Source organism: Anoplophora glabripennis, unplaced genomic scaffold, assembly GCF_000390285.2.
Source record: "Anoplophora glabripennis isolate ALB-LARVAE unplaced genomic scaffold, Agla_2.0 scaffold138, whole genome shotgun sequence".
Lineage (NCBI taxonomy): Eukaryota > Metazoa > Arthropoda > Insecta > Coleoptera > Cerambycidae > Anoplophora > Anoplophora glabripennis.
In genome coordinates, this window is record NW_019416326.1 from 401,602 (window position 1) to 423,440 (window position 21,839).

The 21,839-nt window shown below is 32.4% G+C and overlaps 1 protein-coding gene across 1 annotated transcript in view; it reads left to right on the forward strand.

Moving 5' to 3' along the window:
* Positions 1-17,495: 17,495 nt before the first annotated feature.
* The window catches only part of LOC108903171, a 146,450-nt gene continuing 142,106 nt past the window's right edge, over positions 17,496-21,839 (forward strand). Inside the window, exon 1 of the mRNA XM_023454115.1 lies at positions 17,496-17,835. The gene's annotated coding sequence lies outside the window, so the exon portion shown is untranslated. The remainder of the gene's footprint in view (positions 17,836-21,839) is intronic.

The window sequence follows — 21,839 nt, forward strand, 5'->3', positions numbered from 1 at the left end:
CCTACATATTTTCAGAATAATCGCAAAAAAACGATTTAAAATTTTAACTTTCAACACCCTGTATTTCCGAAACTATCAACTTTCGGATAAGGCATGTTTGCGCCAATGGTCATCATTTCACGTGTAGTATCTTCAGCTTTCGATTTTCCCATTGTTAATGAATCACTCTGTACATATTCTTTAGCTTAATTTTATTATTACTGAATAATTGTCAGTTTGACAATTTCAAAGGCCTTAAGGGTGAGGTGACATCTACACGAGCGACAACCGTCACAGTACAGTCGCCGAAACATATTAAAATACAATTTTTTTCCAACCGTCACAGAACTATGACATTTTTTTAATGTTAGAAGTCTCTAAGGTTGACATTTTCCTTACTGGTAAAAAAATGGTATCTTAGCAACAAAAGTATCTCCGTTCTATCTTAAGTTGACACTTTTAATCCTTAGATTAAAAGTGTTAATCAAGTTTTAATTTATATTAAGTTTATTCAACAATACTTAACAATAGTTTATCTAGTTTATCTACATTGATATTTAATACACAGTTTGAACAAGTATTAAAATTAAATAAACCACTGAAAATGCCGCTACCCTCATTTTTGGAGCAATTCTCAAAGTAGTTCAACACGTTTTCATTAATAGTTGTATTATTTTCAGATGTTGTGGAATCAGAAATGACAACAGTGCTTCGTTTATCATTACCACTATCAACTTTCAGTATTCTTTTCTTCAATGTAGCCTTCCACCGCAGTACTCGANTATTCTGAATACAACTTAATGTTTTTTCTTTGGTCCAATCCATAAAACGTTGGTAGCACATCTCGAGATTTCTTTGGGGGAAGATTCAAAGAAACCTCTTTCGCACACTCTAGTATCTCCTTAAGTATACCTAAATCTTCATTAGAATCCATTTTTACATAGTTTTCAGTTTAATTTCAAAGCACAAATTAATAATTAAATGGAGGATTTCGGTTGGAGAAAAAATAGCATATTTTTAACTCACATAAAAGTTTATTATAACTATTTGTTTATATTTATAGTTAGGTATGTTGCAGTTTGTACAACTATTAAGCATTGGCTGAACTTTATTCAGAGTCGACGACATTATTGCTGTTAATTACTTCTTCTTTAACAATATTATTACTATTAGCAAATTTCTTTTTGCCTCTCCCCCTCTAAATATTTTATCGGCTATGTCTAGTTTATTTGTAAAAGATTCCTCTATATACTCTTCGGCAACGTTTGAAGATTTCCATCCCCATGTCTCTTTAATGTAATTAAATCTGCACCAACATTAACCAAAATGGTCGCAGAGGATTGACGGAAACAATGTCTTGTGTTTCTATCTGCATTTCGTAAATTTAAAAATTTTGCGACGGTTTGAGGTATTTTACCAAAGTGATGTATTCCCACTACTTGCTTGCAACATTTCCCATTTGAATATTTTTTAATGAAAAAACGGCAACTCTCAAAATTTTCTGGGCGGCATGCAACATATTTTCTACACAATGGTACATAGGTTACGTTTATTACAAATTTTCGCGGCTTTTTTTAATTTGAGATCGATCGCCAATTTTATGAGTAATCATAAAAAAAAACGNTACAGTCGCCGAAACATATTAAAATACAATTTTTTTCCAACCGTCACAGAACTATGACATTTTTTTAATGTTAGAAGTCTCTAAGGTTGACATTTTCCTTACTGGTAAAAAAATGGTATCTTAACAACGAAAGTATCTCCTTTCTATCTTAAGTTGACACTTTTAATCCTTAGATTAAAAGTGTTAATCAAGTTTTAATTTATATTAAGTTTATTCAACAATACTTACAATAGTTTATCTAGCTTATCCACATTGATATTTAATACACAGTTTGAACAAGTATTAAAATTAAATAAACCACTGAAAATGCCGCTACCCTCATTTTTGGAGCAATTCTCAAAGTAGTTCAACACGTTTTCATTAATAGTTGTATTATTTTCAGATGTTGTGGAATCAGAAATGACAACAGTGCTTCGTTTATCATTACCACTATCAACTTTCAGTATTCTTTTCTTCAATGTAGCCTTCCACCGCAGTACTCGATCTTCATCCTCTCTATCTTTTTAGGCAGCGGTCTCACTGATCCATCAGCAACCATCAACAGCGATCGAATAAATATAAACTCATGGTTATGATTTGGATTGTTCACATTGCAATCAAGAGCAGGCATCGACAATCGGCTATGTGAAGTTAACATCGAACTTTAGATGATCGAATTTTTCTTTAATGCAATTAGTTGTACCCGTTTAGTACCGGTTTGTACATTCTTATTTTCATTTGTACTTCAAACCCTAAGGGATGAGGGATGACTAAATATATAAATTTCGGAAAATTTACATGACATGAAAAATACAAACAGATATGGATTGAAAATCGTTAATACCTGTTTGTACCACTTTCATTTTCATTTATACTTCAAACCCTATGGGATGAGGGATGACTAAATACATAAATTTCGTGAAATTATGTTTGAGGTACAAACGACAATAAAAGTGGTACAAACAGGTACTAAAGTGGTACAATCGATTGCATTAAAGAAAAATTTGATTATCTAAAGTTCGATGTTAACTTCACATAGCTACTGCAATCATCATCAATCATTTCATGGATCTGTTTATAAATTCAAATTCATGCTTTAAAATTGGTGGTAGGTGATTACCATCAGACATTCGCCGTAATTTAATTTCTATTTTGAGGAATAAATTAGGAATTCTAACCTAATTTATTTTAACTGTTCTGTTTTTTGCTTCTGCCTTCTGCAGCCGTTAAATACGACAATACCTACTAGATAACATCGAAGTGTCCTGGATTCCTTGCGAAATAGACCTCTTAATTAATTTAGCAAGAAATAAACCCAACCTCCTTGATCAAAGACGTCCAGGGTATACAAATTTAAATACTTTGGAAAAAATTTCCACCACTATCGGAACTGCTCCAATGATTGTGTCCAATTGTCCAGCTTCAAAAATTTTGCCACTTCTTGCGATGCGGCACTGATTTTATGAATACCGATCACCATTTGATGACACTTTCCACCATTTTGCCACATATCTGAGAAATAATCGATGTTATACCAATTCGAGTGGTTGTAAAGCAACATATTTTCGATAAAAACTTAAATAATTGTCTTCCAGCACAGTGAAAGAACGTGGTCTCTTGGTTTTGCTATTGGGAGTTTTTATAATTAAGGCGGATTTCACATCTTCAACATTATCAATCGATAAATTGACTAATTCATCAGAACGACGTGCGCCTGCAGCCCCAATATTAGGATGACTTATGAGATTTTTTCGTTACATATCCCCCATTTTGTCTCTTGAGAAAAGCAAGTAACTTTGAATATTTGCTTCTATCAATCCTTTCCTTTATATCCAACGTTGACCGCAACATTGAATATTGTGACCAAAGCGTTGACGGCTTCATTTTATTTGCTATGTTTGAGAAATACACCACCAATATTACCACCACCTTATTCTGAATACAACTTAATGTTTTTTCTTTGGTCCAATCCATAAAACGTTGGTAGCACATCTCGAGATTTCTTTGGGGGAAGATTCAAAGAAACCTCTTTCGCACACTCTAGTATCTCCTTAAGTATACCTAAATCTTCATTAGAATCCATTTTTACATAGTTTTCAGTTTAATTTCAAAGCACAAATTAATAATTAAATGGGGGATTTCGGTTGGAGAAAAAATAGCATATTTTTAACTCACATAAAAATGTATTATTTATTATATAAAGTTTATTGAACGTATTCTACATATTAAAAGTTTATTATAACTATTTGTTTATATTTATAGTTAGGTATGTTGCAGTTTGTACAACTATTAAGCATTGGCTGAACTTTATTCAGAGTCGACCACATTATTGCTGTTAATTACTTCTTCTTAGACAATATTATTGCTATTAGCAAATTTCTTTTTGCCTCTCCCCCTCTAAGTATTTTATCGGCTATGTCTAGTTTGTTTGTAAAAGATTCCTCTATATACTCTTCGGCAACGTTTGAAGATTTCCATCCCCATGTCTCTTTAATGCAATTAAATCTGCCCCAACATTAACCAAAATGGTCGCAGAGGATCGACGGAAACAATGTCTTGTGTTTCTATCTGAATTTGGTAAATTTAAAAATTTTGCGACGGTTTGAGGTATTGTACCAAAGTGATGTATTCCCACTACTTGCTTGCAACATTTCCCATTTGAATATTTTTTAATGAAAAAACGGCAACTCTCAAAATTTTCTGGGCGGCATGCAACATATTTTCTACACAATGGTACATAAGTTACGTTTATTACAAATATTCGCGGCTTTTTTTAATTTGAGATCCATCGCCAATTTTATGAGTAATCATAAAAAAACGGAAAAGTACCGAAAGTTTAGGGTCGTCTTACTTTTTTATTTTAACAGATAGAGAAAACTTATTTTAATAAAATTTCATGGCATAATTGATATCTTTCACCTAGTGCAAACAGATTTTGTAAAAAGAATAAAAAAGTTGCTTGTTTTTTTCCTCTTTCATGCGATATACTAAATGTTGCCTGTATCTTTTATTTATTACATTTTTTTATAATTTTGGTATAAAAAACGTAAACATTTTCATATTAGCGTCGAAATTGTCATAGACACGTGACAACTACAAAAAATTTAATAAAAATAATGTACTTCTTTTAGGCAAAATACACACATTTTTATAATACTGTTTTTTTACTTTAGAGAAAACTGAGCCTTCAACATTGTTCTTGTCCAAACAAAGTAGCTTACGCTAAATGTGGCACGCTATAAAAACAAATTTGTTGTCCCAGTAATGTCATTATTTAACAAATTGTTTATTGTTATAGTTTATACATAACTGTTGGTTTGAAAATTGTTACTGTGCAAAACCATACTTATCATATCAATTTCGACGTCACCTGTTACATGGGTGTTGTATAATAATGAAAACGTAATATTGACAGTTGGTAGAAGGCAGCACAAAAACAAGCGCTTAGGTGGGGAATTCTGAAATGGAGCCTAGATAGTTGAAGTTCGAAGAGTGTGGAGATGGGAATAAGACGATTTAGTCGGGCAGTGTGGCAAAGTAGTGAAAAATTAAAAGTGTTTAACCGGTATTAGTTAGCAGGTAATTATTCTGTAAGTACTTTGTTGTTAATTCTTCTATGTAATCTTATGATTGTGATGATTATAGACGTTTCATGATAATAATTCTGTGTATGTTTAGCCTTCATTGTCTTACGCTCAGGGGCGTATATTTTTCTAAGATAAAATTGTTANATTTTCTACACAATGGTACATAAGTTACGTTTATTACAAATATTCGCGGCTTTTTTTAATTTGAGATCCATCGCCAATTTTATGAGTAATCATAAAAAAACGGAAAAGTACCGAAAGTTTAGGGTCGTCTTACTTTTTTATTTTAACAGATAGAGAAAACGTATTTTAATAAAATTTCATGGCATAATTGATATCTTTCACCTAGTGCAAACAGATTTTGTAAAAAGAATAAAAAAGTTGCTTGTTTTTTTCCTCTTTCATGCGATATACTAAATGTTGCCTGTATCTTTTATTTATTACATTTTTTTATAATTTTGGTATAAAAAACGTAAACATTTTCATATTAGCGTCGAAATTGTCATAGACACGTGACAACTACAAAAAATTTAATAAAGATAATATACTTCTTTTAGGCAAAATACACACATTTTTATAATACTGTTTTTTTACTTTAGAGAAAACTGAGCCTTCAACATTGTTCTTGTCCAAACAAAGTAGCTTACGCTAAATGTGGCACGCTATAAAAACAAATTTGTTGTCCCAGTAATGTCATTATTTAACAAATTGTTTATTGTTATAGTTTATACATAACTGTTGGTTTGAAAATTGTTACTGTGCAAAACCATACTTATCATATCAATTTCGACGTCACCTGTTACATGGGTGTTGTATAATAATGAAAACGTAATATTGACAGTTGGTAGAAGGAAGCACAAAAACAAGCGCTTAGGTGGGGAATTCTGAAATGGAACCTAGATAGTTGAAGTTCGAAGAGTGTGGAGATGGGAATAAGACGATTTAGTCGGGCAGTGTGGCAAAGTAGTGAAAAATTAAAAGTGTTTAACCGGTATTAGTTAGCAGGTAATTATTCTGTAAGTACTTTGTTGTTAATTCTTCTATGTAATCTTATGATTGTGATGATTATAGACGTTTCATGATAATAATTCTGTGTATGTTTAGCCTTCATTGTCTTACGCTCAGGGGCGTATATTTTTCTAAGATAAAATTGTTACAATTATTACTAAAGATTGCTAATTATTTATTACATGTTAAAATATGTATATGTTGCCGTGACTGCCCGGATATTGCAATAACAACTCCTTTGTTTCACATTTAACTTGTTTTGTCATGATTACGTTGTTCGAAAAACAAGTAATAAAATTTTTCTTGTGCTCACTTTATGTCAAGACGCATATAAGGGCCTTGTTGAATTCACTAACATTTTCGTCCGAGAGGAACGAATCTGAAAAAAAATAACTAAATACAAAAAAAGAATTGCTAAAACAGATCTTCCGAAATCTCCACTATAGCTGGATTGCCTCCCGTATGGGACTCCAGTATCTTCCGGCCCTGCCGGCTAACTAACACCAAACCTCTTCAGTTTTACTTGGAAGTGTGTATGTCTAATTCGAGTGAGGTGACATTTAGTAACACATTAAATAAGTTAGGTCTTAATTATCATTAGCAAAGGATCTTAATTAATGCCTTTTGGTTAGCGGTTGTTTTGTATTTATGTTTGGGTAGTTAGAGCAACGATCGTGGATTTCTTTGCCATGCTCTTTCCCCACTGGAGCTCTAGGTGAGCCCGGCACTCTCATTTTATGTCAAATGGTTGCTAATGTTTTTGTTGATTTTTCTATGTGTCACATGTTTAATTTGAAGACTGTTGTACGTAAATAATAAAGTTAGGTGTATTTACTCTGCTTTTGTTTTATAAAATTAAACCATACTTCCCCTCTTTAAAGTTAGTAGCCAGCGCCTTCCGGTGAATTAAAAATAGATGTATACAACGTAGGGATGCCTTATGACGATCACATATTTTTGGCCACAACTACGTTTATATATTTTTTTATCGAACCCGGAGTTGATATGCTACATTACAGTTAACTGTGAGTTGAAAAACTAAAATTTTGAATAATGATATTTTCACATATTGAGAAGTGTAAAATGTATTGTACTATCAATTCAGAAATTTCAGTTTTATTCAAGCGCTTGCGGAATGTAGAAAACCTTCGCTAATAAAATCAGCTATTGTTAATAAAATAGGTAATGTTAAGAATTTTAAGTTATATACATAGGAAACATTAACAAAACATTGAGAGATTGAAGTGAACTCCAATTTAGAGAAGGATAGTGCAAGAAGGATATTACGAAGAAATGGTTTCAAATGTAAAAAAGTGCATATCTTGAGTTTGTGGCAGGAAGATATACCGAGGAGATTAGGGCTCTGTAGGTGGTGATAAAAAAGAAAGAGGGAAGATCCTTTTATATGCAGAAGAATTCTCTGGTCAGATGTGCCTAATTTTTGTAACAATAGATTTTTTAATAGGAATATTTACTTCAAATGGACTAATGGTAATTTACATTGGCACGGAGAAATTGCATTTTAACTGAAATTTTCAGTAAACTTTTAGGTAAGAATTCTTGATACCAAAATCATAGAACCTTACCTCTATGACGGTAAACTGATGGGTGCCAGATATTGCAGATTCTTTGCTCCAAAAAAAGTATATTATATTCATTAAATTTTTTGTAGTTGGCTTGGTTTAAAACAATTTCTACATTAATCTACATTTTTGATATTAAAATTATAAAAAAAAGAAATAAATATAAAAGACAAAGACAACATGTAGTACATCACATGAAAGAGGAAAAACAAGCAACAAGCAGGCACAGCCTGATTCGATGACAGTTTTTTTTGTCCGCGTAGAGAGCGCAGCAAGTTACATACTTCAAAAATTTGTTTGCACCAGGTGAAAGATATCAATTTTGCAATGAAATTTTATTAAAATAAGTTTTCTCTATCTCTTAAAATAAAAAAGTTAGACGGCCCTAAACTTTCGATACTTTTCCGGTTTTTCAAGTCAATTAGTCCGATGCACAATAATGAATATTCACGTAATTACAAGATTATGCAAAAATTTTGAGTAGCTAAAACGGGTTTAAATGATAGCATATTATGGGCTCAAATGAAAAAATTTCGTCAAATATCAGTACATGGGTAAAAAAAGTCCGTTCGTCGAGAGAAATATACAGGTAACTCCGCTGGTTGCAACGTAACATGAGGGATCTTTTGCTCGTATTTTGCAGGAAAAAATTTTTTATCAATCTAAAATGGGTTCAAGCGATAGTTTATTGCGTATACAAAGCAAAAAATATTGTCAGTTGGCAGTCGTCGGGGAAAAAAGTCCGTCAGTCGAGAGAAATATACAGGTAAATCCGCTGGCCGCAACGTAACATGAGGGATCTTTTGCTCGTATTTTGCAGGAAAAAATTTTTTATCAGTCAAAAATGGGTCCAAACGATAGTTTATTGTGTATACAAAGCAAAAAACATAGTCAGCTGGCGGTTCATGGGTAAAAGAGTAGTCAGTTAATGCGAAAAACATATCATTCGATGTTCTCACGAGCGCGCTGCCGCAAGGGGTTTGATTGCCTCAGCTGACGATCTTATTACCAACGATTGGCCAGCTGACTATTTTTATGGCCCTATATGCACTATAAGTTGCAATATATTTCAATTTCAGTACATAAAAAATAATTTTCAATTATTTTTTCATCTCACCTGTTCCGACGGTCAGCTGACGTACTAATTACCATCAATGAGCCAGCTGACTAGCTTTAATCGACTAAACACAGCATCAAATGCCGTATACTTGAGTTTGGTTAATTTAAAGATTACAAAATTTTTTTAATATCCATACGCGTTGGAGGGTAGGGTGGTACCCACCATTACCGCCTGACCTTAGTTGGGGTAAAAACTGTCATGTAAACTCAAATTTTTTATCTAGAAAATAACAACGGTTTTGCAGCTGGCTCCCGGACTATAATTGTTGCTCTGAACATGCAGCAATTTGACCATAACGTAGATGCCTTCAACTTTCTAGACAAATCGGAAAAGTACGCAATCATAACATTTTCGGAATATTCGGATATTTTTTAATATATTTTGATGATTGTCAGGGAAACGATGTCGTAAGCAATTAAATTGTTTTGAGAAATGTTAGGTACGCATTAATAAAAGTTTCTTAGTTCATTATTAACTCATTAATATTGTTTGTGATTTCAGAGAAAATGCCTCGTAGTAAAAGCAATACATTCCCGGACACAATGCCAACAATTTGCATTGTAGTCCGGGAATGTAGGTATTACTTTTACTACTAGGTACACAGTATACTATTTCACAATAGTGCCTAAAATATTTACATTATGCGTTAGTTTATTGTATGCAGAATGTGATTTAGGCACGGTTGTAGAAAAAATATTAACAATCATTTCTTATATGTATTTTTAGGACTTATACTTTATTCAAACTTATTTACTCTTGACAATAATAGAATAGTGTTTTATTTAACATGAATTTCCTTTAACATAAATTCTTATTCTGAAGCTACCTGCGAAACGCTTAGAATGCAACAGCTACGTTCATTTACTTAATCTTCATAGTATGGAAGTGAATTTTTATATATTTTTGTTTCGTTTGTCTGGTTTAGAAATAAAACATATTTAACAGGCCAGACGCGTACAATTATATAATAATTGTAAAATAGATAGTTGGACGGAAATAAACACACATATTGTTTTTATAAAATAAAATTAAAATATATTTCCTGTGTACATTAAAAAAAAGGTGCCCAAACTAATTTTAACAGTCATATTGAATTTTATTTATATACTTAAATGTGTGTCCCACTCACACAGACAAAAATTGAGTTTGGGCAGTACGATGTGGTGGTTTTCTGTGTTAAATTTTAATTGAAAAATCAGTTCCACATCTCATTCATATTTTAAATAAAAGTATGTTGCTGCTATTCGTCAAGAATGACTCAATTTTGTTATGAACAACAAGAGAAAAAATGAATTCGAAATCGAAATTCGCTTTTGACAATAGGTTTCAAGAAAATAAAGATTGTAACCATTTCTTTAGTATTAAATAGATAATAATTTCTAGTGGTGATTAAAAATAATCCTGTTTGGCTAGTTAGCTTTTTAGAGAGGTGTGGGTTCTTTTAACAGAAGGCAAGATAATTGAACAAAAAAATGGATAAACTTTAGGATGCCAAGTGATTTCTCTATCTTCTAAGAGCCCTCGGTAAAGAGAAATATTAACTTGTAATGAAGAAATATGCACTTTTTCCTCGAAAGCGTAGCATGTTTTTAATTATTATTTTTTTCCGTTTACCAAATTTCGAGTTCAAATACGAAATTTTATATTCCAACTCGATATTTCAAGTTTATATTCGAAATTTTGAGTTCGAACTCGAAATATCGAGCTTGAATTCGAAATTTCTAGTTTGCAGCTGAATTTTTGAGATGGAACATGAAATGTAGTCTTGTGGAATTTTCTGAAAAAAAAATTATCGCGGCTCCAGAACGTTGTAGAGCAACGTTTTTTTTAAATTCACGTAAAAATGCCAACAATCGTTTCCTATAGTAGACATTATCGAGAAATGAAAATCGAAAAAAATATTCAAGAAAAACTTGACCAAATATTTCTTACTTTTTTCAGTCGTTATAACTCTTTTTTACCATGAAAGTACAACTCTTAAGATTAAAAATGAGCCCTGATTCGTGTCTCTACGACTATTCGTCAAGCAAGGAGAGCCGATTTTCGAGATAATTTTTTTTTTTTCGAAAAATCGATATACCTCGAACATTTTTTAATATTTTTTAATTTAAAAATGACACTTTTTTTGCTTGCCAAGATTTACATTGACAGCAAGTAACAAGTTTCAAAACCTTAATTTGCAAGAGATGCAGCAATAACAAAAAAGTCGATTTTTGTGGGTTATTTCAACATACAGGGTGAGTCAAAATTCACTCCCCAGCGGCCCGATATATATTCTAAAATAAAAAATAAAACAAAAATGTAGAATACTAAAACCTCGAAAGCGGAGCCGTTTTCGGAAAATTTTGTAGAGAAAAATTCAAATTTATAATTTTTTTGTTTAATATTAACACCATTAAAATCCATTTAAATCCATACAAAATAAGAAAAAGAAAAAACGANATGACCTCCACTTTAAAAACTTCCAGAACAAAAGTTGTAAGGTTTTAAGGGGGCGTACGACAATGACCTTAGTTTTGACTCATAGGTCAAGATTAGCGGTCATTTGGAGATCAACTTCTATTAAATGGAAGAGAAGGGAATTTTACGTTTAAAAATGTATACTTTATCCTGGGTCAGATTGACCCCTAGGTGCTCTCTGAAGGTCAAATCAGTTTTCAGACTGAAATGTTTACATTTTATGGCAAATGTTGATTAATGTTTGTGCAAAATTTCGTACAAATTACCATGATCATGATTTTTTGTCTAATTATGGCTCTGACCTTGAGCTCTGGGGTTAAATTTAGGGTTATTTAAGGGTTAACTTTGGATTTGGTTTTTCTATTCAAAGATGGGAAAGGCAAAAATTATCACGTTTAAAAATGTATACTTGCCCCTAGAAAAACCAAATCCAAAGTTAACCCTTAAATGACCCAAACATTTAACCGCAAGCTCAAGGTCAGTGTCACATTTAGACCAACAATCATGGTCATGGTAATTTGTACGGAATTTGCCATAAAAATTAATCAACCTTTGCCATGAAATATAAACATTTTACTTAGAAAGCTGATATGCCCTTCAGAGGGATCCTAAGAATCAAGTTTCAACTCTGGGTCAAAACTAAGATCATTGTTGTAAGCCCCCTTACAACCTCACAACTTTTGTTCTGGGAGTTTTTCAATTGGAGGTCATCCTGCAAAATTATACGGTGTGATAAATTAAAATAGGACACTGTATAGCAAATATACAGTAATTAATAATCATCCAAAACAATAAAGATAAAAAAGATGTATGTAAAAATTAGAAATATCAGAATATCATTGTTAACACTTTTTGTTCTATCTCCAACGATAAAGTGGTGGGGAGACTTCAAAACAATTTTTTTAAATGCCGATTACTCCAATTACCCCTACTAGAATTTAATAAATTTAGTCTCGTTGCAAGGAGCTTCCTTAATAAATACAATAACAAACAATGACAATATGAAAATTTTTTGATATTTCTGCATTGTCTCATTGTCCCAGCTTATTTGTTTTCAAAGGCAACTTTGTCAATTTCGTAGTCAAATGTAATAATTATTCATAATTTAAACTTTGTGTGCTAATATCTACCGTTAGAAGAAAGATATCGAGTTGCGGTTTTCACTGATATCTTAGACCTTCAATGCTCTATTTCATCGTGTAAAAACAAACACGCCATTCCTTTAGATTTTTCTAAGAAAAATTGGGAAATTTGTAAGCATGTTATATAACGCCCCCTAGCGGCGAGGGTAATCTTTAAATAAAAATAGCTTAAAATGCAGTCGATAGATTAAAGAAAGTTCGTTGCAACGAGGCCAAATTTGTTAAATTCCATTGGGGCTAATTGGAGTAATCAGCATTTAAAAAAAAATTGCTTTGAAGACTCCCCACCACTTTATTGTTGGAGATAGAACAAAAAGTGTTAACAATGATATTCTGAACATTTTCTGTGGTGCTAAAAATATTTCTAATTTTTACATATATCTTTTTTATCTTTGTTTTGGATAATTATTAATTACTGTATATTTGCTCAACATTGTTTATGGATTACACTGCATATATTTTCAATACTCCTTAATTCAGTAAAATATAGAGAAAATCCCAATTTTCTATTAAGTCGTGGCTGTTGGGCCACCTAGCGGCCATTTTAGAAACTAGCAAACATTTTCCAGCGATTTTGCAGGGCCACTTTCCTCAATGTAATTTTTTTCCTAAAGCTGTACAATGATTCGTTCCTGAGATATGGCCGGCGGCCATTCTTAGATGGCCACCCGGTATATCTATAAATTGGACATCCTATATAAATGATTCCAGCTGTTTAGTATAAGTATTGCCCGTATAATTCCATGCTGGTTGGAGTATGTAGTCCGCAGAGTAGTTGTTTTCTATAATATATCAGTTTGTATGCATATACAGGGTGTTTCAGAAAGACCTCCCGTAAATTCAGGGGGTGATAGTACGACAAAAAATAAGAATTTTTTGTCTTATGAACTATATGTCTATCTCCTCTTGTTTTCGAGATACAGGGCGACAAAAAAAATTTATTAAATAGAATTTTTACGAAAATTTCCAAACGGTGCGAAATATTTTTATGAAATCTGATATTCCGAGGTTTTTAAGGACGCCAAATACGCTGTTCTAATTATTTTTTGGATATTTCATAGAGGGCGCTAGTTACGCTACATTGCTATTACATTTTTGGTTCAAATTTTTAGGAGGTTACATTTTTTACCATTCGGGCTCCAATTTCTAATGTACAATTTTATTTTCTAAACTCTTGTTAGAACTTCCTAATGTGGGTGGTTCTCGAGAAAAAGGCTTTTAATTGAACTCTTACAATATTACGGTGTAGAAAATAAGTGATATTTCTCAAAGTAGGCTTATGTCAAAACTTATTGATGGATGTCTCATAAAAAACGCATACATTTTTAGTAATATTTTAAACTCTAATTAACCTTATATCAAAATTTTGGTGATTGTTAGTGACTGTAGTTAGTAATGACTAATTACAGTCACTAAAATTTTGATATAAGGTTAATTATAGTTTAAAATATTACTGAGAATGTATGCGTTGTTTATGAGACATCCATCAATAAGTTTTGACATAGGTAAGCCTACTTTGAGAAAAGTTACTTATTTTCTACACCGTAATATTGTAAGAGTTCAATTAAAAGCCTNTTTTTTAATAGCTACAACTTTCTCATTTAATTTTTTTCCATTGGAGTTCAGTTTTTTTTATTAGTAAAAACCGTTTTTTTTTTACTTAACTTCGCCGTTTATGGCCCACAGGAAAAAAACACTATCTTTCTTAGAATTTTTTCTCTTATATTACCATATTTTTACTACTACTAACATATTATACAAGCAATATATAGGGTGTCCCATTTTAATCGATCACCCCGATTAACTCTGCAGGATGACCTCCACTTTAAAAACTTCCAGAACAAAAGTTGTAAGGTTTTAAGGGGGCGTACGACAATGACCTTAGTTTTGACTCATAGGTCAAGATTAGCGGTCATTTGGAGATCAACTTCTATTAAATCGAAGAGAAGGGAATTTTACGTTTAAAAATGTATACTTTATCCTGGGTCAGATTGACCCCTAGGGGCTCTCTGAAGGTCAAATCAGTTTTCAGACTGAAATGTTTACATTTTATGGCAAATGTTGATTAATGTTTGTGCAAAATTTCGTACAAATTACCATGATCATGATTTTTTGTCTAATTATGGCTCTGACCTTGAGCTCTGGGGTTAAATTTAGGGTTATTTAAGGGTTAACTTTGGATTTGGTTTTTCTATTCAAAGATGGGAAAGGCAAAAATTATCACGTTTAAAAATGTATACTTGCCCCTAGAAAAACCAAATCCAAAGTTAACCCTTAAATGACCCAAACATTTAACCGCAAGCTCAAGGTCAGTGTCACATTTAGACCAACAATCATGGTCATGGTAATTTGTACGGAATTTGCCATAAAAATTAATCAACCTTTGCCATGAAATATAAACATTTTACTTAGAAAGCTGATATGCCCTTCAGAGGGATCCTAAGAATCAAGTTTCAACTCTGGGTCAAAACTAAGATCATTGTTGTAAGCCCCCTTACAACCTCACAACTTTTGTTCTGGGAGTTTTTCAATTGGAGGTCATCCTGCAAAATTATACGGTGTGATAAATTAAAATAGGACACTGTATAGCAAATATACAGTAATTAATAATCATCCAAAACAATAAAGATAAAAAAGATGTATGTAAAAATTAGAAATATCAGAATATCATTGTTAACACTTTTTGTTCTATCTCCAACGATAAAGTGGTGGGGAGACTTCAAAACAATTTTTTTAAATGCCGATTACTCCAATTACCCCTACTAGAATTTAATAAATTTAGTCTCGTTGCAAGGAGCTTCCTTAATAAATACAATAACAAACAATGACAATATGAAAATTTTTTGATATTTCTGCATTGTCTCATTGTCCCAGCTTATTTGTTTTCAAAGGCAACTTTGTCAATTTCGTAGTCAAATGTAATAATTATTCATAATTTAAACTTTGTGTGCTAATATCTACCGTTAGAAGAAAGATATCGAGTTGCGGTTTTCACTGATATCTTAGACCTTCAATGCTCTATTTCATCGTGTAAAAACAAACACGCCATTCCTTTAGATTTTTCTAAGAAAAATTGGGAAATTTGTAAGCATGTTATATAACGCCCCCTAGCGGCGAGGGTAATCTTTAAATAAAAATAGCTTAAAATGCAGTCGATAGATTAAAGAAAGTTCGTTGCAACGAGGCCAAATTTGTTAAATTCCATTGGGGCTAATTGGAGTAATCAGCATTTAAAAAAAAATTGCTTTGAAGACTCCCCACCACTTTATTGTTGGAGATAGAACAAAAAGTGTTAACAATGATATTCTGAACATTTTCTGTGGTGCTAAAAATATTTCTAATTTTTACATATATCTTTTTTATCTTTGTTTTGGATAATTATTAATTACTGTATATTTGCTCAACATTGTTTATGGATTACACTGCATATATTTTCAATACTAATTAATTCAGTAAAATATAGAGAAAATCCCAATTTTCTATTTAGTCGTGGCTGTTGCGCCACCTAGCGGCCATTTTAGAAACTAGCAAACATTTTCCAGCGATTTTTGGGGCCACTTTCTTCAATGTATTTTTTTTCCTAAAACTGTACAATGATTCGTTCCTGAGATATGGCCGGCGGCCATTCTTAGATGGCCACCCGGTATATCTATAAATTGGACATCCTATATAAATGATTCCAGCTGTTTAGTAGATATTGCCCGTATAATTCCATGCTGGTTGGAGTATGTAGTCCGCAGAGTAGTTGTTTTCTATAAAATATCAGTTTGTATGCATATACAGGGTGTTTCAGAAAGACCTCCCGTAAATTCAGGGGGTGATAGTACGACAAAAAATAAGAATTTTTTGTCTTATGAACTATATGTCTATCTCCTCTTGTTTTCGAGATACAGGGCGACAAAAAAAAATTATTAAATAGAATTTTTACGAAAATTTCCAAACGGTGCGAAATATTTTTATGAAATTTGATATTCCGAGGTTTTTAAGGACGCCAAATACGCTGGTCTAATTATTTTTTGGATATTTCATAGACGGCGCTAGTTACGCTACATTGCTATTACATTTTTGGTTCAAATTTTTAGGAGGGTAGGTTTTTTACCATTCGGGCTCCAATTTCTAATGTACAATTTTATTTTCTAAACTCTTGTTAGAACTTCCTAATGTGGACGGTTCTCGAGAAAAAGGCTTTTAGTTGAACTCTTACAATATTACGGTGTAGAAAATAAGTGATTTTTCTCAAAGTAGGCTTATGTCAAAACTTATTGATGGATCATAAACAACGCATACATTCTTAGTAATATTTTAAACTCTAATTAACCTTATATCAAAATTTTAGTGATTGTTAGTGACTGTAGTTAGTAATGACTAATTACAGTCACTAAAATTTTGATATAAGGTTAATTATAGTTTAAAATATTACTGAGAATGTATGCGTTGTTTATGAGACATCCATCAATAAGTTTTGACATAGGTAAGCCTACTTTGAGAAAAGTTACTTATTTTCTACACCATAATATTGTAAGAGTTCAATTAAAAGCCTTTTTTCTCGAGAACCGTCCACATTAGGAAGTTCTAACAAGAGTACATTATTTTTAGAAAATAAAATTGTACATTAGAAATAGGACCCCGAATGCTAAAAAACCTAACCTCAAAAAAATTAGATCCTAAATTTTAATACGAATGTAGCGTAACTAGCGCCCTCTATAATCCGCTGTATAATCTATAATTTCCTTGAAAAACCACAAAGAAAAGCAATTTTATGTTGCTACTATAAGACATTTCTTTTCAGGTTCTTTTGTAGCGCGTCTGTGAAGCTATCACACTGTTATCTGCCGTCTGGTATCTCCATTACTTGCACATATTTACTTTTAACGTTTCTGGGAACCGTCCCTTCCGCCATACAACCACCTGTTAACTTCGCCATAATCCCACCTCGCCTACCTGACTTCTTGCGGTCCCCCCCTCCCTCAGCCTTCGCGCAGCCGTCACTTACCTGTGAAAGAAAGAAGTATAGTTACCTGAGAACGTCGCCGTGCAGCCAACTAAGTGCCTACGTCACGTTTGAACTCTAAGTAGTTTTAGGATTCCAATCGAATTTCCGCAAAAGTTTCTCAGATTTTCGCACCGCCAAGGCCCAGACGGCGACCCTGCGGCAGGCCCTTTTCGCCTTTCAACTTGCTCGCTTGAAATTTAGTGGGAAAGGTGGCCGGAGTGACAAAAGTTGGTTTTAAATTGTTGGAATTTTAGGTGTGTATGGTATACGGTGCTTCAGCTGTGCGGACAGGAACGTTGTGCGAATAACTGTGCTTGTGGATTTCTTATTTTTTATGGCGCTTCTCCTGCCTTAATACAGGTGAGTTTTTGCTGACGGCTGATACTGTTACGTCGTAAAAACGTACTGTTATCACAGGCGATAGGGTGTACCGCAGGGTGCACGGCTAACCTCTCGATGTGTAAATATTATTTCCTGATACTGCATACCTGCGTTTCAATATCAAATTCCTGCAGTCTTGAACGCTACTTGAATCGGCAAATACTGTTATTAATCGTTAGATAATAGAAGAGAAAAATGTTCCCGTCAAAACAGGAAGTTTTTGCATCTTATTTCGATATTTTTGTAACTACTGATCTAATGTTTGCACTATTTGAAATATACTGACTGTATTTTGTGAAATATCTAAACCGCCTATTACTGAAGGTTCCTTTGCAAATTCGCATAACTTTACATTTCAACTAACCATAAAACACCTTTATATATACGAGTATTTTCAAATAACTATTGTCACTGTGAAGGCTATCACACTACAGTACTATAAGATTGAATTATTATAAAGCAGGTAGTTCTTTTGTTAGGAACAGTTAGAATAGTCGGTTAGATATAGAAATATTTAGAAAACATATTTCTCCATAAGCAAGAATTGATATAAATTTGATAACATATACAGGGTGTCTGGAAAGGTCATGTCAAAAATGAAGGGCTGTACAGGGGAGCTCAAAATAGTTGTAGTACTTCTTAAAAATGTTTTTCCTATCGGGCTTCGTTGTGGAGTTATTCGCCTTCAAAGAAAGATGTTTAAAAAACAAATTCCAATTTTAACTTCTATGTCGTTACCATGACAACAATGAAATTTGGGTAATTAAAGTAACTCATGGTAATGCTAATTTACAAGATTAAAATGATATTCAATTTACCTGGATTATACAGGATCAAACAGAATTATCCATTTAAATTTATATATCTTTGACAGTGTTGCCAAATTTGATTTTGATTGATTTTTTTCTTTCGTAGTTCGATTCCTCTCTCACTTTGTTAAAAAAGGTATACCGTGCACCAGTCGAAATCTTCTACAGTTTTTGAGAAAATCGAATTCTATTAATATTAACAAAATACATTTATTGTACAGGCTGGTCCATTTTCGGTGGAATTTCAGGGTACTTCAGAAACTATTAAAGATATGATAAATCTGACACCATATTCTCGAGCTCGATTTTTATGGCAAACTCAATTATCAAATCAGAAATTCGCTATCTTCATTTGTTTCTGAGTTACAGGGCGTTTCTCGTTATTGTGACACTTTTGAATATGGCTGTATCTCGCCTGTTAAATAAGGTAGAGTTAAAGAAAAAACTGCTCAAGACTAATTCTTTGGCGTAGAATTGAATGCCGGTATTAGATTTTTAGTAGATTTTAAGACTCCAGAGTTATGACCCAAAAGTATATTTTTTTAAATGGAAATCGTAGGTGACCATGACCTAAAAAAATGGAGATTTTGTTTGCTTTTCAGCAATATACCACTTGCTATAGTTATTTTTACGAACACTGAAGATACGGGGAGTTTTATATATAAATTCGATCCTTTTTACACTTTATTTATGGCTGGCTATGAAAATACATACAAAACTATAATTCTTACTTTTACAAAACTCATATCTGTTGTAAAAATATGAAGTTTATTTAAAATATATATATTACAGATAAGACAAGACAGAGTTTTCAAATTTTTATTCCACTTTCACTCAAGTTACAATAGTTAAACGTAAATTAAACAATGGTAAGTACCTACATCATGATCTAAATGTTCAAATTGCCGTCCTTCAACTGTTACACATTTCGCGCATCTTCTGGCAACGCTTCGTGTAGCATTAATTAAATGTATATTAGAAATATTATTAAAAGACTTTTTAAAAGACTTCAACATTCCTCGATAGAGTAAAAAGGAATTTTAAATATAATGTCTTTTAGAAAACCCCAAAGGAAAAAGTCCAACGGACTCAAATCACGGAACCTAGATGGCCATCTAAGCGGTCCGTTTGTTCCTATCCACCTATCTCCTAAAATTTCCTTAATATTATATTATCATACGAGTATAAGTTGTGCATTTAAAATAAACGTCATATTTTTACAACAGATATGAGTTTTGTAAAAGTAGGAATTATAGTTTTATATGTATTTTCATAACCAGCCAAAAAGGAAAAACATATAGGTATAATTTATAATATAAAACACCCCGTTTCTCCTGTGTTTGTAAAAATAACTATAGTATGTGATATATTGCTAAAAAGGAAAAAAGAAATCTCTATTTTTTTTAGGCCATGGTCAGCTACGATTTCCATTTAAAAAAAATATACCTTTGACAGTTTGCCATTAAAATCGAGCTCGAGAACGTCGTGTCAGATTTATCATATCTTTAGTAGTTTCTGCAATACCCTGAATTCCCATCGAAAATGGACCAGCCTGTACATCAAAAATTTGATAAAAACATCTTTGTAAAAACATTGGTTTCTAGAAAAGAAATAATAGAATAGAATTTAAAAAAAAAGAGAACTGTTAAGTAAGATGTTCAATATGTGCTCCTTGAACTTCAATGCATTTTCTGAAATTGCTCAATCACCTCTTCTCTACTCGAAATAACATGTGGTGATCATTTTTAATGATGTCGGCGTATGTAATTATGACATTTAATAATAATCCTTCCCTACTATTTATAGGAGATTGATAAACAAGACATTTAAGATGGCCCCAAAGAAAAAAATCGAGATCGGATTAAGATTGGGAGACCAAGGCGGACACGGAAAAGGACTACTTCGACCAATCCATCGATCGGGAAATGTAGTATTTAAATAAGCTCTTACTGCCCTGCTAAAATGAGGTGGTGCGCCATCAGGCATAAGCCACATGTTTTTCAAATATTTAAAGGGACGTCTTCCAATAACGGGTTAAGGTGTTCTTGCAGTAAATATAGGTATTTATCCCCATTTAAAGGTTCATCAATGATAATATGTGGTCCCACTAACTAGTTTCCAATTATTGTCACCCATACATTAATGATAAATTTTTGTTGGTGTTTTGTCTGAATAATAGCATGAGAATTTTCGTCACATCAAATATGCAAATTTTATTTGGAAAGCGATTAGCGTAAATCCGAACAGCTTCAGAAGCTGCAAATTCTTCATAGCTAAAATCCTCCATGATATTGAATCAACAAATGATGTCAAAATGATTTGTGACAAATATATAACTGCTAATTATACAAACATGTTGACAGTGATCTCAATTTCCAAAGAAATCAAAATTTTTACAAAAATGTTAATATCGCATTTTTGATACAATACATGTATGTTGTATGTCGTTAAATTCGATTTTCTCAAAAATGGTACAAGGTATCGATTGATATACCTTTTATTAAGCAATGTGAGAGAGGAATCGAACGATAAAAGAAAAATGCCAAATTTGGCAACGCTGTCAAAGCTGTATACATTTAAATGTATAATTTCGTCTGCTCCTGTATAATCCAGGCATATTGAAAATCAGTTTAAACTTGGAAATGGACATTACCATGAGTTACTTTAATTGCCTAAATTTTATTGTTGTCATGGTAACGACTTAGAAGTTATAATTGGAATTTGTTTTTCAAACTTATTTCTTTGAAGGCGAATAACTCCACAACGAAGCCCGATAAGAGAAAAATTATATATGAAGGACTACATCTATCTTGACCCCCCCCCCTTTCATTTTTAACATTACCTTTCCAGACACCCTGTATATTTAACATCCCGTGTTTTTATACGGGAGCATTTTGGTACTGGTTTATATTTATATTCTGTTAATTGCTTTGTTATGGCCAGATGATGCTGCAGTCAAATTCTCACTGAAAGAAATGCGTTTTATTCTTTATTAGAATTCTATATACCATTATAAGACCATTGTATACTATATGTGACAGTTAAACAGGTGAATATTGGATATAAAACGCGTATTGCTAGCACAGTTGTATAGTGACTATAAACCTTATTCTTTATTAAATTATTGTATAACTAGTATACAACGTTTTTTATACCCTTTATAGCAATAACTGA